The 13,199-nt window shown below is 39.9% G+C and overlaps 1 protein-coding gene across 2 annotated transcripts in view; it reads left to right on the top strand.

Moving 5' to 3' along the window:
- Positions 1 to 13,199, top strand: part of Sntg1 (syntrophin gamma 1) — a 910,195-nt gene that overhangs the window by 251,484 nt on the left and 645,512 nt on the right. Inside the window, exon 2 of one of the 2 annotated variants that reach the window (XM_008850594.1) lies at positions 3,222 to 3,307. The gene's annotated coding sequence lies outside the window, so the exon portion shown is untranslated. The remainder of the gene's footprint in view (positions 1 to 3,221; positions 3,308 to 13,199) is intronic. The other variant, XM_008850595.1, reaches the window with a different exon arrangement.

A 13,199-nucleotide genomic window follows, 5' to 3' on the forward strand; every position in this document is an offset into this window, starting at 1 on the left:
TTTTTTTAAGTCTCTTTTGTGTTCTCCTAATCGTCTCGGCTGTGGGTCCATCCCCTTTGGCCTGGTCAGCCTACCACTGTCACACATCCTTAAAGAAAACTATCTCTCTGACTCCGATGAGCTGTCACTTGCCACTAGTACCTCAGCTAGGACATGGGCTTCTTGACTACCTCTCCTAGTCATAGAATTCTGTGTTTGTTTCCTGGCACAGGTCTTGCGCATGCTGTCACAAGCACTTTGGATTCATATGTGCAATTGCTCTGTTGAGTCCAGAAAAGGGTTTCCTTGAAACCTCTACTTCTGGCTCTTAAATCTTTCTGCCCAACTTCTGCAATCATCCTTAAGCCTTCATGGGAGAGGGTGTGATTTAGGTGTCCCATTTAGGACTGAGCACTATGTAGTCTCTTATTCTCCATGTTGACTAGTCACAGACTTCTGTGTTAATCACCATCTGTTGAAAGAAGAAGCTTCTCTGCTGAGAGTTGAGAGATGCCCTAAACTATGGGTATAACAATAAGTCATTAGGAGTCAGTTCAGTACTATGCCTGTTTAGGAGAATAATAGCATTGGTTTCTTCCCTAAGGCCTGTGAATTTTCTAGGTATAGGTTCTTGGTCCTGATAACAGTGCCAGGTAAGGACTTAATCTTGTGAAAAAGACCTTAAATCAAATCAGAAGGTGGATTTGAACCCCCATAATGTTCCTGTCAGTATTGCACTAGTGGGCATATCTTGCTGGGTCAGTCATTACTATAGCACTCAGGAGTCAGAACCAGGGAAGGCTGAAGATTGCTTTTCTCTTCTGGTAGCATACCCAGCAGCTTCTGGCACTATGAAAGCAAGTCCACAGAGATGAAGCTTTGAAGTCTGGACCAGATTGATTTTCAGTGTTTGTTCTTCAACTCACATATGAGTGTCTTCAGCAATAGGGTCCTACCATCAATTTCTGGTGGGTAACCAAGAGCAATGGCAATAGCCAGGAAGTCTGATGATCTATTGTATCCCCCAATCAAAAACTCCAAAAGAGGGAGCTCATTCCTGTCACTGAACTTTTAATTTGCTAGCCTGTGGTGTTTGGTAGGGGCATCATTCCCCAGTTGTAGGGTAACTTCATTTAAACATTTTATAGTCTGCCTGTAGTCCCAGCTAGCAAGGAAATCGCTATGTAGATCAGTTTGGCCTTGATCTCATGGAGATGCACCTGCCTCTGCCTCCCGAGTGCTGTGCTGGGCTTAAAGGCATGTGCCACGGTCCAGCTCTGTAATGTACATATTTTAAGAAGCTCCTATATCAATACATTTCCATACAACATTTCAAATGGTTCTTGGTGTTGGCTATTCTTCTTCTGACTCTCTCCTTACCCTGCCGTCCTAGCTTCCATCTCCTGTTTAAGCATTATTGTTCCAATGTTCCACTTTCCTCCCTTTGTAGCACTGCATCCCACCTCCCCTCCCCCTTGAGGATTCCCGGAAACAAATCTAAAGAAGCCCTGCAAAACTCTGCGTCTCAAGAAATAATGTGAATGGAAATACAATTTTATTCTGATATAATAATTTGGAATTCTTCATTTACGATGTCATTCCTGCGTGGGATGTGTCTTCCTATGGAGATGAGGGATTCTATGAGAGCTCAGGAGTGAAGCACCTGTCCTGTACCCAGCGTTCCCTGCTGCAAGGACACTGCTGCAGCCTAGTGCTCCAAACAGCACTGATTTGCTGTCTCGTGGTCATTGGGATGCAGGAGAGGCAGAAATGTATTCCCTGCTCCAGCTCTCACCCAGGCAAAATTGTCAGCTAGAACTTGGGATTGCTCTCTAAGCTCCTTTAAATTTCCAGCAGAATCTAGTTCATTGATTTTTACAAGAACAAGGTCCTTATAAAGGACCTTGCCTGTTTACAGGGGTTTCTCTGAGCTTCCAGCAGTCAGCTTTTAGACTTGGGTATGTGCTAACGACCAACACGGTTACTTATCTACTAGGTAGGAGAGGCTGTTCCTATCTCACTATTTGGAAGAGGTCCTGCCTGGCCACCCATTTCAAAGTGATGGTTGTAAAATTAGCTGATTTAAGGATCACACCTGCCAAATCCCCTCACAATGATGTACATAGCAATCTCATCACAGTTTTAAATCCATTATAGTTATGGGTTCAGGCTACAATCAAAGACTACAATATAAGGTAATATATTGGTCTTCAGGCAGGGGTAGGGTCATCTAAGAAATATCCCTACCATATTAGAATTTATTCTAAGGTTTAGTGTTCCTTACTTGACTACGATGCAGGCTTTTCTATGCTGTTTAAAGCAATGTGTACCTCTAGGTCCCTACGTGAATGTGACTCACAGTCCAAATCAGAAGGTGCATCTTCAATCTGATTTGTATTTGTGCCAATTTTGCAAATTATTGCTATGTTGGCAGCCTAAGAATCTAAACTGCTATTAAACAGTGCTCTGTTATAACACTGATATCTCAACTACCGTTTCATAAAGTGTGTGTTTGAAAAACTGTAACTGAGTTTATGAGACGATAAGAAATGTAAATGGGAACATTAAAAATTAAGTGCCAAACTGCCTGGTGTGGTGGCATACACCTTTTATACTGGCTTTTCGGAGGCTGAAGCTAATCTGCGAGGTTGAGGCCCGTCGGGTCTATGTAGTGAGTTCAGGCTAACTGGAGCTGCAAGGGAGAGCTTGTTTCAAGAAAAACTTAATTGTCAAAGGCAAAAACAGATTTACTGTATGGAACACACAGTCTGTTGACAGGTCCTGAACTGCTTTACCTCTTGAGGGATCAATCCCCTTCCCCTCAACAAGACTGAACTAGTGATCTTATCAAAATGTCATCATTCTTGTGATCATGAAAAGAAACATTGAGACACCACCACTAATGTTAACTTGGGTGCTTACTCTGACAGCTCCCCTTAGGGTTGTAGTTAGATCCGAGGGCTTGCCGCTGACAAAAGGAAGCGATGGTTATTACAAAATATTCTTTCCTATTTTTCTTAAACCCATTTCCCCAAACTGTGTTCTATAGAACTTAATAATCTGAATTTGCTGTTTAGAAACTGTTCTCTTATTTCTGTTTTGATGACCTCAGAACCATGCATGTGCATTCATATGCATGGCTGCCTCAGGGCAAAGCCAGTACATTCAATGTATGAATCTGTTGCTTCTATTTTGAATGCTCATAAGAATTTGTTTTTTATTTTTTCTCTTTCTGCATCTAGTCTGCTCTCCATGATGTTAAGATTGCCAAAGAAGTGACCTCAGCCAAGGGAAACACCGCTCTACCTAATTTCAAGTAAGAAGTCAAGTAAGGCAATAAAATATCGTGGATGGATTAATGGGAAAATGACGTGGTTTTTTGTTTGTTTGTTTTTCTTTTTCTGGCATGGTAAACATAGCTGAACTATGAATATGTCCTAAATTTAGTAACAGTGTAAGGATGCGTCTTCCTACAATATGCCTTGAAAGGATGATATTGGATGTACTATTTTCTTTTAATGAATCATACGTGGGAAAAGAGATAAGTATTAGTTTCTTGTGTGTATATGTGCATATTTGTGCACATTTTTTGTGTGTACACATGTGCATGTATACATGTGTGTATGTTTATGGAAGACAGGGCTTAACATCAGGTGTCTATGTCAACTAATCTCCACTAATCACTCTCTCGGTGATTGCTGACCTCACTGATTTAACCAGCAGGGATTCCTTATCTCTGTCTCCATAGCTAGCACTGAAATTACAAAACACACTGTGATGCTCAGGTTTCCTACATGAGTGGTAGGAATCTGAATTCAGGCCCTCATGCTTATGCAACCGGCTTTTAGCAACAGAATCATCTACCTATCCCTCTCAATTAGTTTCTGAAAAGCCAACTCTATGAAGTGTGGGACCAGACACCTACTTAAAATAAGAACTGGATTCAGTCCCACCAGGCTGATTGTTCTGAAGAAGGGAACATGTGCAGTGTCCTATGGGCAGACATAGCAAAGACATTTTGCATGGTTCATAGCAAGGGAGACTGAGGATTGCCTCATTCTCTTTCATTTGTTCAGTAGTGAATTAGGAGAAAATTAGTAAAATAGTAAATACACCTTCAAAAAGGGATTCTGACTCTGCAGGTTGAAGCAGGTGAAAAATCTGTGTTGTCCCTGCCCTTATGCCAAGACAAGTGTCCCATTTGGAAGGGATTAAACACTACTTGTTAGAAAGGAATCTTAGTTACTACGATGAATATACCACTGAGTTTATTTTCTAATACAGCCCCATGGTATTTTTGGGTTCTTACTTTGTGACATTCATGATAATTAGGGAATTAATTGTTTTCTGTAGTGTTTCAAGGAATGCTAATACTGAAACTATATTGTATATGCCGATTAAGTGAATGATGCTTCAGTGTAATATAAAATTTCAGGAGTGTCTCTGTGTTATGAAAACCATAGTAGTTTTGAACTGAGAGCATGTATAAGATTGTCTATGAGGGGAGAGCCCAGCCTGGGTTCCCTCAGACTGTAGTCATGTTGAGAGGCACTTGAGATTACAGGCTACCAGGTCTAAGATTACAATGCTTAAATGCTTTATCAGTTGTTAGATGTGGAAGAGATGCTGTTCCATGCTTCTCATAGTAGAATTCAAATATGGATGGGTAGCTAATAAACTGATTCATGTTCCCCACTCAGTGGATCCTTAATGATTATAATTCCTCATTTTTAAGTTGAATGTAATTCTTTTATCATTCAAAATGACTCAGAAGACTCTAAACCTCATTGGCCTAAGAAACTTCTTATGAATGCACGTAATCATGTGTCTGCCTCAGTTAATCTCCATTTTATTTTTTGATTCAGGGTCTGTCAGCGAATCTGGACCTTACCAATTTAGTCAGGTTAGCATAGCTTTCATTATAGCTTTCATTATAGTTAGAAGTTTTCATCAAACAGAATCTAATAGCCCAACAGAGAATTGAAAGTGAGAATTTTTGTTATTGGAACAGGAGTAGATAGATGATCCAGTATTGCCACTTGGCGACTGCATTCTCTCTTCTGCATCTACCCTACCATCTTCCCAGGCTCCAGACTAAATGAACATTGTTGTTTCTTGATCCCTGTGAATCTAGAACTTCTCAGCCTTTTGCTTAGAAGACCATGGAGAAGACTGAGCTGAAAGACACAGGGCAAATCACAGAAATGGGCTCCTGCACTGCCAGACATTGCATGCCCTGCTGCTCTTACCTCACTGCTGTGCAACAGCCACTCAGTGTGTGCCCAAACCCAGTATGCTAGATGTTGTGATTGAAGCCTACTAAAGAATACAGTCTATTATCCATATTTTCATTCTCCATGTTTCCATTTTCCAGAATTTTAGTTACCTGAAATCCACTGCATTTCAAAGTATGTTTGAACGATTCTCCAAGTAAACAACTCATGAGCTTTAAATGTTGGAATGGTGAGAGTTTGTACCATTATACTCCGTCCGATCTGGAACAAGAATCAGCCCTTCATGCTGAGCATTCCCAGAGTAAACTATCCTCATGGTAGTGACTCTACAGTCATGATCCTAGTGCTTATGTTCAAGTAGAACATGTTTCACTCATTAATCAATGGGTCCAAAGTACAGGGACGGTGATGATGACAATTTTATTACATTGTATTGTCACAACTGTTCTGTTTAGTCATTGTGTATTGTTAATGTCTCACTATACCCAATTTATTAATTAAACTTTAAAATAGGCTTGTATATGTAGAAAACATATATATATATATACACACACACATACATATAGGATTTGCTATAGTTACAGTTCCAGGCATCTAATGGGTGTACAGGTGCTTATTCTCCATTGGTAAGAGGTAAGACTTGTACATGTTATACACATGGAAAGGGAAAAAGCAGTTTTAAGAATGCAGTGAGATTTACTTGGTGGAAGATCACATCCTCAAAGCATGTTCTGAAAATTGCAAAGGATAGTTTGCATTGTGTTGTTTTGAGCTACGTGGGGATATATTTCGAACATTCATCTCTCCTCTTAAGTGTGGATCTTGTATCCACACATTTAATTCCCTTTCATACCTGTTCATACACAAAGTCAGCCTTGCTCCATATGTGAATGGAATGTGGCCCGTGAGGAACACTGACAGCTTGATCAGGGTGTCAGCAGCCTTGGCTGGGCCCCCTGCCCTCCTGCGCCCCTTTGGGTGGCTAGAGGAGCGTTCATCCTTCCTCGGCATCATCTCAGTACCAAAGCAAGATTGTTCGAAGCACTGAATATTTGAATTAGCAAATTTCACATTGATGCTTTACTTTCCTGTGCTGCAGGGCTGTTTGTACCACCTGCCTGTCTTTTCGTCTGTCATACTATAATCTGTTTCCTCTTCATGTGACTACAGTTGCTCACATGATGTAACTTGTCTTGGCCCATTTAACTCCAGTATTGCTTGAGTTGTCAGTCTTCTTGAGCGTCTCTTAATGACTTTATGAGTCACAGGTTTTCCTAGGAAAACATCTCTATTTCTACATTTGCTGACTGTGCTGTTCACCTTGGATAAAGTGACATAGATCGGATGCAACCAAGCTTAGCCTGGTGCCCGGCACTGCCTGTCTGTCCTGTGCAGCTTTTCTAATCTGCTGTGACTGATGGACTATGCAGTTGCCTTGCTGGCTGGATCTGACTAAACTCCTTGTAGTGATAAGGGACATAGCTTCTGACCTGGTGTGGAAGGTTGTCGAGACTACAATTATAGATGCTGACTTGCACTTTAGTGTTTGCTTTATTTTGTCTCTGTGAAAGTTTAAAGATAAAAACCATCGTATCTCTTTGTGACCTCAGAATTTTTTATCCTGCCAAAATACTTAAAAACTGAACCAATATTTCAGAAAATTAATAAGCTGCTGATTGTAACTTAGAGTAATATTTTCTGTATTTTAAAGATTTTTTCCAAGTTAATAAAAGTGGCTACACACACACACACACACACACACACACACACGTACTTCTTTTGTAAAGTCACACTACTCTTATCTCTCTCCTCTGAAGGTCAGAGGAAGTTGACTTTGTGGAAGTACTTCTTATCTATTTCCTCACTGAGTAGATTAATCTAGACTACTTTGGGACTTATTAAATTCCTTTCTTCTTAGGAAAATTTGGTCAACAGCAGGTTTACACAGATGAAATCCACCACTGGCGGCCTCTCAGAACAGAAATGGTGTTCGATTGTCCTTGCAGATTTACAGGAACATCTTTAGGTCATGATCACATACCTTTTGTAAGAGGAGACAAATAAAAAAAAAAGTTTCTTAAAACATCTTCTGAGTCATTGAATGTTGGCTGAGGCTTCAAAACTGAAGAGCAGAATTGGAGAAACCCTGGAACAGAGTAATTAAGATGATGGATAGATACGGTTTCCCTGTGCAAGGGGGCCAGCTGGATATACCTTCAGTCCCTCAGCTGCCCACTTCCCATATGCCTGCTGCTTTCACTGCTTTCACATTAGTGTGTTCTGGTAACAGTGCATAGTGCAGCCATCACACAACCTCAGCTTAAGGCAGGCCTTGCTTTCTAGCAGCCCTGAATCTCACCTCCTGTGCACACCAAAGCCATTCTACTGTACAGCCTCCATTATTCACAGAGGTGGAAAGGCTCTGGTGGCCAGGGCACATGGTCTACCTCAGAGGCAGCCAGGGAACATGTTCCACCTCAGCTGGGCCACAGAAGCCCTGGTCTGCTCAGAGGAGCTGATTATCCAGGACACCTGTGGGGCCATGGAGCTCAAGAATCAAAAGGCTGGCAAGTGAAGCAGAGGAAGTCTGTAGCCTTAAAGGATCCAGACAGACAGAGGACCTCGGGATTCAGCAATAATCTCCAAAGCCACAATCCTGAATGTTGAAATCCTGAAAGGTCAAAATCCTTAATGTCTAAAATGTCAAAACTATCAAATCCAGAAAGATCAATTCTTGAAAATATAGTTGGAGGAAAATAACCGTTTTTGTTTTATTATATTTATTTATTTTAATATTTTATTATTTTTTATGTGTATGAGTGTATTGCCAGCACATATGTAAGTGCACCTGTGTCATGCAATGCTGCAAAGGTCAGAAGAGATCATCAGGTTCTTAGCCTCCTGGAACATGCTCTATTCTTCAACTGTAACAATAGTAGTCACACAAACATGTTAAAAAGACAAGTCATATGCAATGAGAAATAGATTTAAAAGCATGTCCCTGCAGTTGGTCATTGTGTGCAACCAGCTTTGCCATCTGAAGTATCCATGGTGTGATCACAACACACAAGTCAGCACCAAGATCTTGAGAAATTTGTAATTTTACTATGAAGATGTACAAATAAGACACAAGTGCATCTTGTGAGTTTCAGCATAATATGTACTCATACAACACGTACACAGTCAACATTTTGACAATATGCACTTGTAGAATCCAGTTAGAAAAGAAAAAAGTATGACAAATTAGCATATTGTCAACTCATTACAAAACTTAAGCCTTCAGTATAGAACATGATGGGTAGAAGGAATACACAGCATATTACAGTCTGTGAGATCATGACACGTTAAAATACTGCACAAAAATCAGAGAGAAAATGAACATTTGATATGTGAAAAAATGTGTTTTACAAGACATTATAGACAGTTACACAGAGGTGCTCTGTGAGAGTTGGAGGATTTTTTTTTTCAAAACCTAAAATTAGCTCCATTTTGAAATCTTATATATCATTGAATGACTTCTTTGGACCTTTCAAAGAATTACTATCCTCAGAGAACTTATTCATGTTCACATCTGTGTGGTTGATCTTCCTCACAGGTACCGCCTGTATTTCTTTACTGGTTTCTCTGTATTTATTTAACCTAATGTGATGTGAATAGTCAGTTCTCAGCAGAAAACACACTTCTTCCTCATGACTTCCTATCCATTTCATAAGCCTTTGTTTTTAAATAAAAAAGATTTCTGTTTATTGTTCGGGAATTTTATACACATAGGTGTTTTGATTAAATTTATCACCTGTTCCATCCCTTTCAACTCATCCCTTATGTACTTCCCATGACTTTTCTTAACATCATGTGCTCTTTCTAGAAACCTACTGAGCTAACTTAATGTTGCCTGTTGTGCATTTGTGTATGACCATCTACTGAAATGTGGGCAGCCTGAAAGAGCCACATCGTTGAAGGATAGCAGCTTCCCTTCTCCCAGAAGTCATCAATTGACAATATCTCCTCAGCTAAATGTGGGACATTGTATGTCTCTCCCATCCATGCTGGAATTTGGCTTGAATGATCTTGTGCAGGTCTTCTGAAGACACTTACAGCCATGGTGACTTCATGAGTGCAACAGTCCTGTTATGTCAAGCAAATATTATTTGCTGCATACATCCACTACTTCTGGTTCTTACATATTTTTCTGCACCCTCTTTGCAATGATCCTGGAGTCTTGGGACTATGAGATACTACATAGTTGTCATATTTTAAAGCTCAGAGCTCCACAATATCTTATTCTTGGTACTTTGACCTGTTGTGGGTCTCTGTATTAATTACCAACTACTGCAAAAAGAAAGTCCCGTTTCTCTGTCAAAGATTGAGAGATGCATTAATCATTGATAAGAGAAATGTTTAGAGGGAAATTAATACAGTGTTCATTCATTATCATCATCATCACCATAATCATCATCATAGGTTCTCCTTTAGGGCCTATGACTCAGCCAGCCATAAGAGTTTGGCCTGGTTAAGTGTAGCAGGCATGAACTCTGTCATAGCAAATCAGAAAATCGTTGTTTGTTCCCATAACATTCATGCCAATATTGACCTCATAATTCCAGTATTTATTGTAGCTAACCAGGCTCACGTTTTGTTAAGTTCGTGATTACTTTCCTTCCTCAGTAGTATGCAGACAACCTTCCATGACTATGAAAACTAACCAGTAGAAATAATCCAGGTCTGTACCAGTTTGATATCTGTGTCCAATGTTTCAAGCATATAGTATCTTCAGCAACAAGATCTTATCATCAAGTTCTAGTGAGTAAGCACAAATGTGGGTAATGGCCTGTAATGTTGGGGACTATCTATGGTGTATTAGTCAGGGTTCGCCAAAGAAACAGAACTTGTAGAATGAATATATATGTATAGAGATTTATCAGCTTAGCTCACAGATTAGAGTCCGAGTAGTCCAACAATGGCTGTACACTGGAGAGGCTGAGAATCCGTAGTCACTCAGTTCATGAGGCTGGATGTCTCAGTAGTCCCAATCTGGCGCTGAAGGTCTGACAAATTCCAAAAGATCAGCTGGTCTTCAGTCTACAGTAGCAAGACGAACTCACCAGCAAGAGAGAAGGCAATCAATAAGAAGCCAGGCATTCTCCTCTGCCATGGCCTTTTATACCGGCTGCCATCAGAAGGTAACACCCACATTTAGGGTGTGTCTTCCAGCTTCAGATGATCCAATCATGATCTCTCTCATTTCCGTTACTCCCAGATCCAGTCAAGTTGACACCCAGGATTAACCATCACATATGGTAACCTACTGGTGTAGAACTTCAAAAGAGGTAATATATTCCTGGCTCTGGAATTTTTAATTGGTAGCTTGTAATGTCTGGAGAGGCACTGTCCCACTGTGAAAGGGTAGCTCCATTTAATCTCTTTTTATATGTGTCCATGTATGTATTTTAGGAAACTTTGCCATAATAGGTTTCTATTTGTCCTTTTCAAAGGACTTTTTAATGTTAGTATCTGTCCCCATGCTCCCTCCTCTACTCTGACCTCTAGATCACTCTCACTCTTAATCTTGGCTTCATCACTTCCCATTCCCCCTTCATAACATCTGCCTTCTATCCTCCTCTCTCTTATCCCTTCTTTCTTTTCTGCTTACTAGTTTCCTGTCTTCTATGTGTACTCCAATTTAAATGCATGTATCCAAATATTCAATGCTAGCATCTATGTACGAGAGAGGACAAGTGACATTTGTCTTTCTGGGTCTGGATTAACTCATTCACAATTTTCAGGTCTACTCATTGTCATGAAAACATAATTTTGTTTTTCATAACAGCTGAATAACATTCCACTGTGTAAATGTACCATACTTTCATTATCCATTCATTAGTTGATGGATATCTAGACTGTTTCATTTCCTGGCTATTGTAAAGAGAGCACCAGTGAACACAGATGAGCAAGTATCTCTGTAATAGAATGGGGAATCCTATGGGTATGAAAAGAAGAGGATTTCCACTTTTAGCATTCCTGATCATTATAGAGCTTGAAATCTTAGCTAGAGCAAGGAGATGGGTGAAGAAAATAGGAAAGGAAGAGATCAAGAGTGACCCAAGGCTGGTAGAACTAGATCTATTGTATGCTAGATTTTGTCACATCTTTTTGAGGAACCTCAACACTGATTTCCGTCATCGCTACAATTTGCCTTCCCACCAACAATGAATAGGTATTCCCCTTTTACTACATTAATGCCAGCATTAAGTGTTGTTTTGTTAGTAATATTGCTGGGGTAAGAATATAAGATGAAATCTCAAGGTAGTATCTATTTGCATTTCCCTGATGGCTAAGGATGTTGAATATTTAAACAAAATATTTCTCTTGCATGTATATTCTTTGATAGCTCTGTGTTTCATTTCATGTACAATGTTTACTTGGGGTGCTTATTTTCTTGGTGGTCAATTTTGGGAGATTTTTATGTTCTAGACACTAACCTTCTGTCAGATATATAGTGAAAACAATCTTGGGCAAAAAGAACAATACTGGGTTTATCACCATACCAGATCTCAGACTATATTACAGAGTCATAAAAACAGCATGGTACTGGCACAGTAGAAAATAGAACAATGGGACACGATAGAAGACCCAAACATGAATACATGCAATTTCAGCCATCTGATATTTGACATATGTGTCAAGAACACACAATGGAGGAAAGACAGCATCTTCAACAAATGGTGTAATCCCAGATTTAGTACGTTGTACATGCCATTCTTATCTCCTGAGCTCCCAATCTATTCTATTACTTGTTTTAGGCTATCAACAAAACCTTTGTCGTGTCTAATAAATGTCTCCTTTACCTTTGACCCTAATTCAATCCTAGAAATCCCCTGAAGACAATGCAACATTGCTCATCTTCTCCAATGGTGGCCTCTTGTCCTGCAGTTCAAGAAGCACAGGACATGGAGGAAGAAATTGGTTCGGCTTGCTCTTCTTTATCTAGCCCTTCTCTCTCTTTCATCAGATTTTGGTCCCTTTGTCATGCATTCCCTCCAACTTTACAGCAGACTTGACATCATCTGCTGAAGACCTAGTATTCCTTGTTCATTTGTTAGAGATGTTAACCCTTAACACACAGTGTATCTGTACAATGCTGAAATTCTCATTCTTAAGAGTCACATTTCATAATCTTTTCTAATGTTTTAAAATTTGTTTGTTCACTTTTTGCTGGAGTCCAGCTCCAGCTGAGTCTGGGGCCTGAAGGGGTGAAGGTAACTGTGGCAGTAGAAATGACTATACCAGAAGCCTCAATTGCAGTTCTAGTAGAGGCTGTTGACTGACCCAGTTGGGGGAGGGCAGCCCAAATATCTTCTTTCTTTCTATTTTCTCTCTGTACTTCTGACAAACCAGCCTTCTACAACCTTTATTTATAATTAGAAGGCTTACAATAGCAGTAAAACATCAGACCATAAATCAAACCATGAGTTTGCACAATATTTCTCAGTGTACAATATTTTTCAATAATCACAGTAAAAGGAAAGTGCAAAGTTCAATGATTAACCTTTTCGCGGTTTCTATTTTACCATAGAAGTGTAAGACAGCCTGTCCCCATTTGCCCTTTAATTCTTTGCATTTAATATTTACAGGTTGGTGTGTATATTTGAGAAAATTATTTTTCTCACTAGGCACCTCAACAACAGCCCATACTGTGACATTGCAGTAAAGGCCTGGGAAAAAGACTGAGATGAACAGAGTCGGGTGTTTCATGGTTACAGTAAAGCTCTGCTCTGCTAAAGTCACATGGGAGGCCTTCATGAGCATTACACACCAATGTTCCAGCATTCCATATCTATTCAGATCTCAGCCTGCATGTCTCTTCCTCAGACCATCTTGACACCAGTATTTCAGGCATGTTGTTGAACTTCTTAATCATGTGGCCAAAACTTTAACTTCTTTTCAGAAATAATCAGTCTCTCATTTGGGGTCATATGTCTTTGTGAC

The sequence above is a fragment of the Nannospalax galili genome, unplaced genomic scaffold, assembly GCF_000622305.1.
Source record: "Nannospalax galili isolate Female #2095 unplaced genomic scaffold, S.galili_v1.0 scaffold745, whole genome shotgun sequence".
Lineage (NCBI taxonomy): Eukaryota > Metazoa > Chordata > Mammalia > Rodentia > Spalacidae > Nannospalax > Nannospalax galili.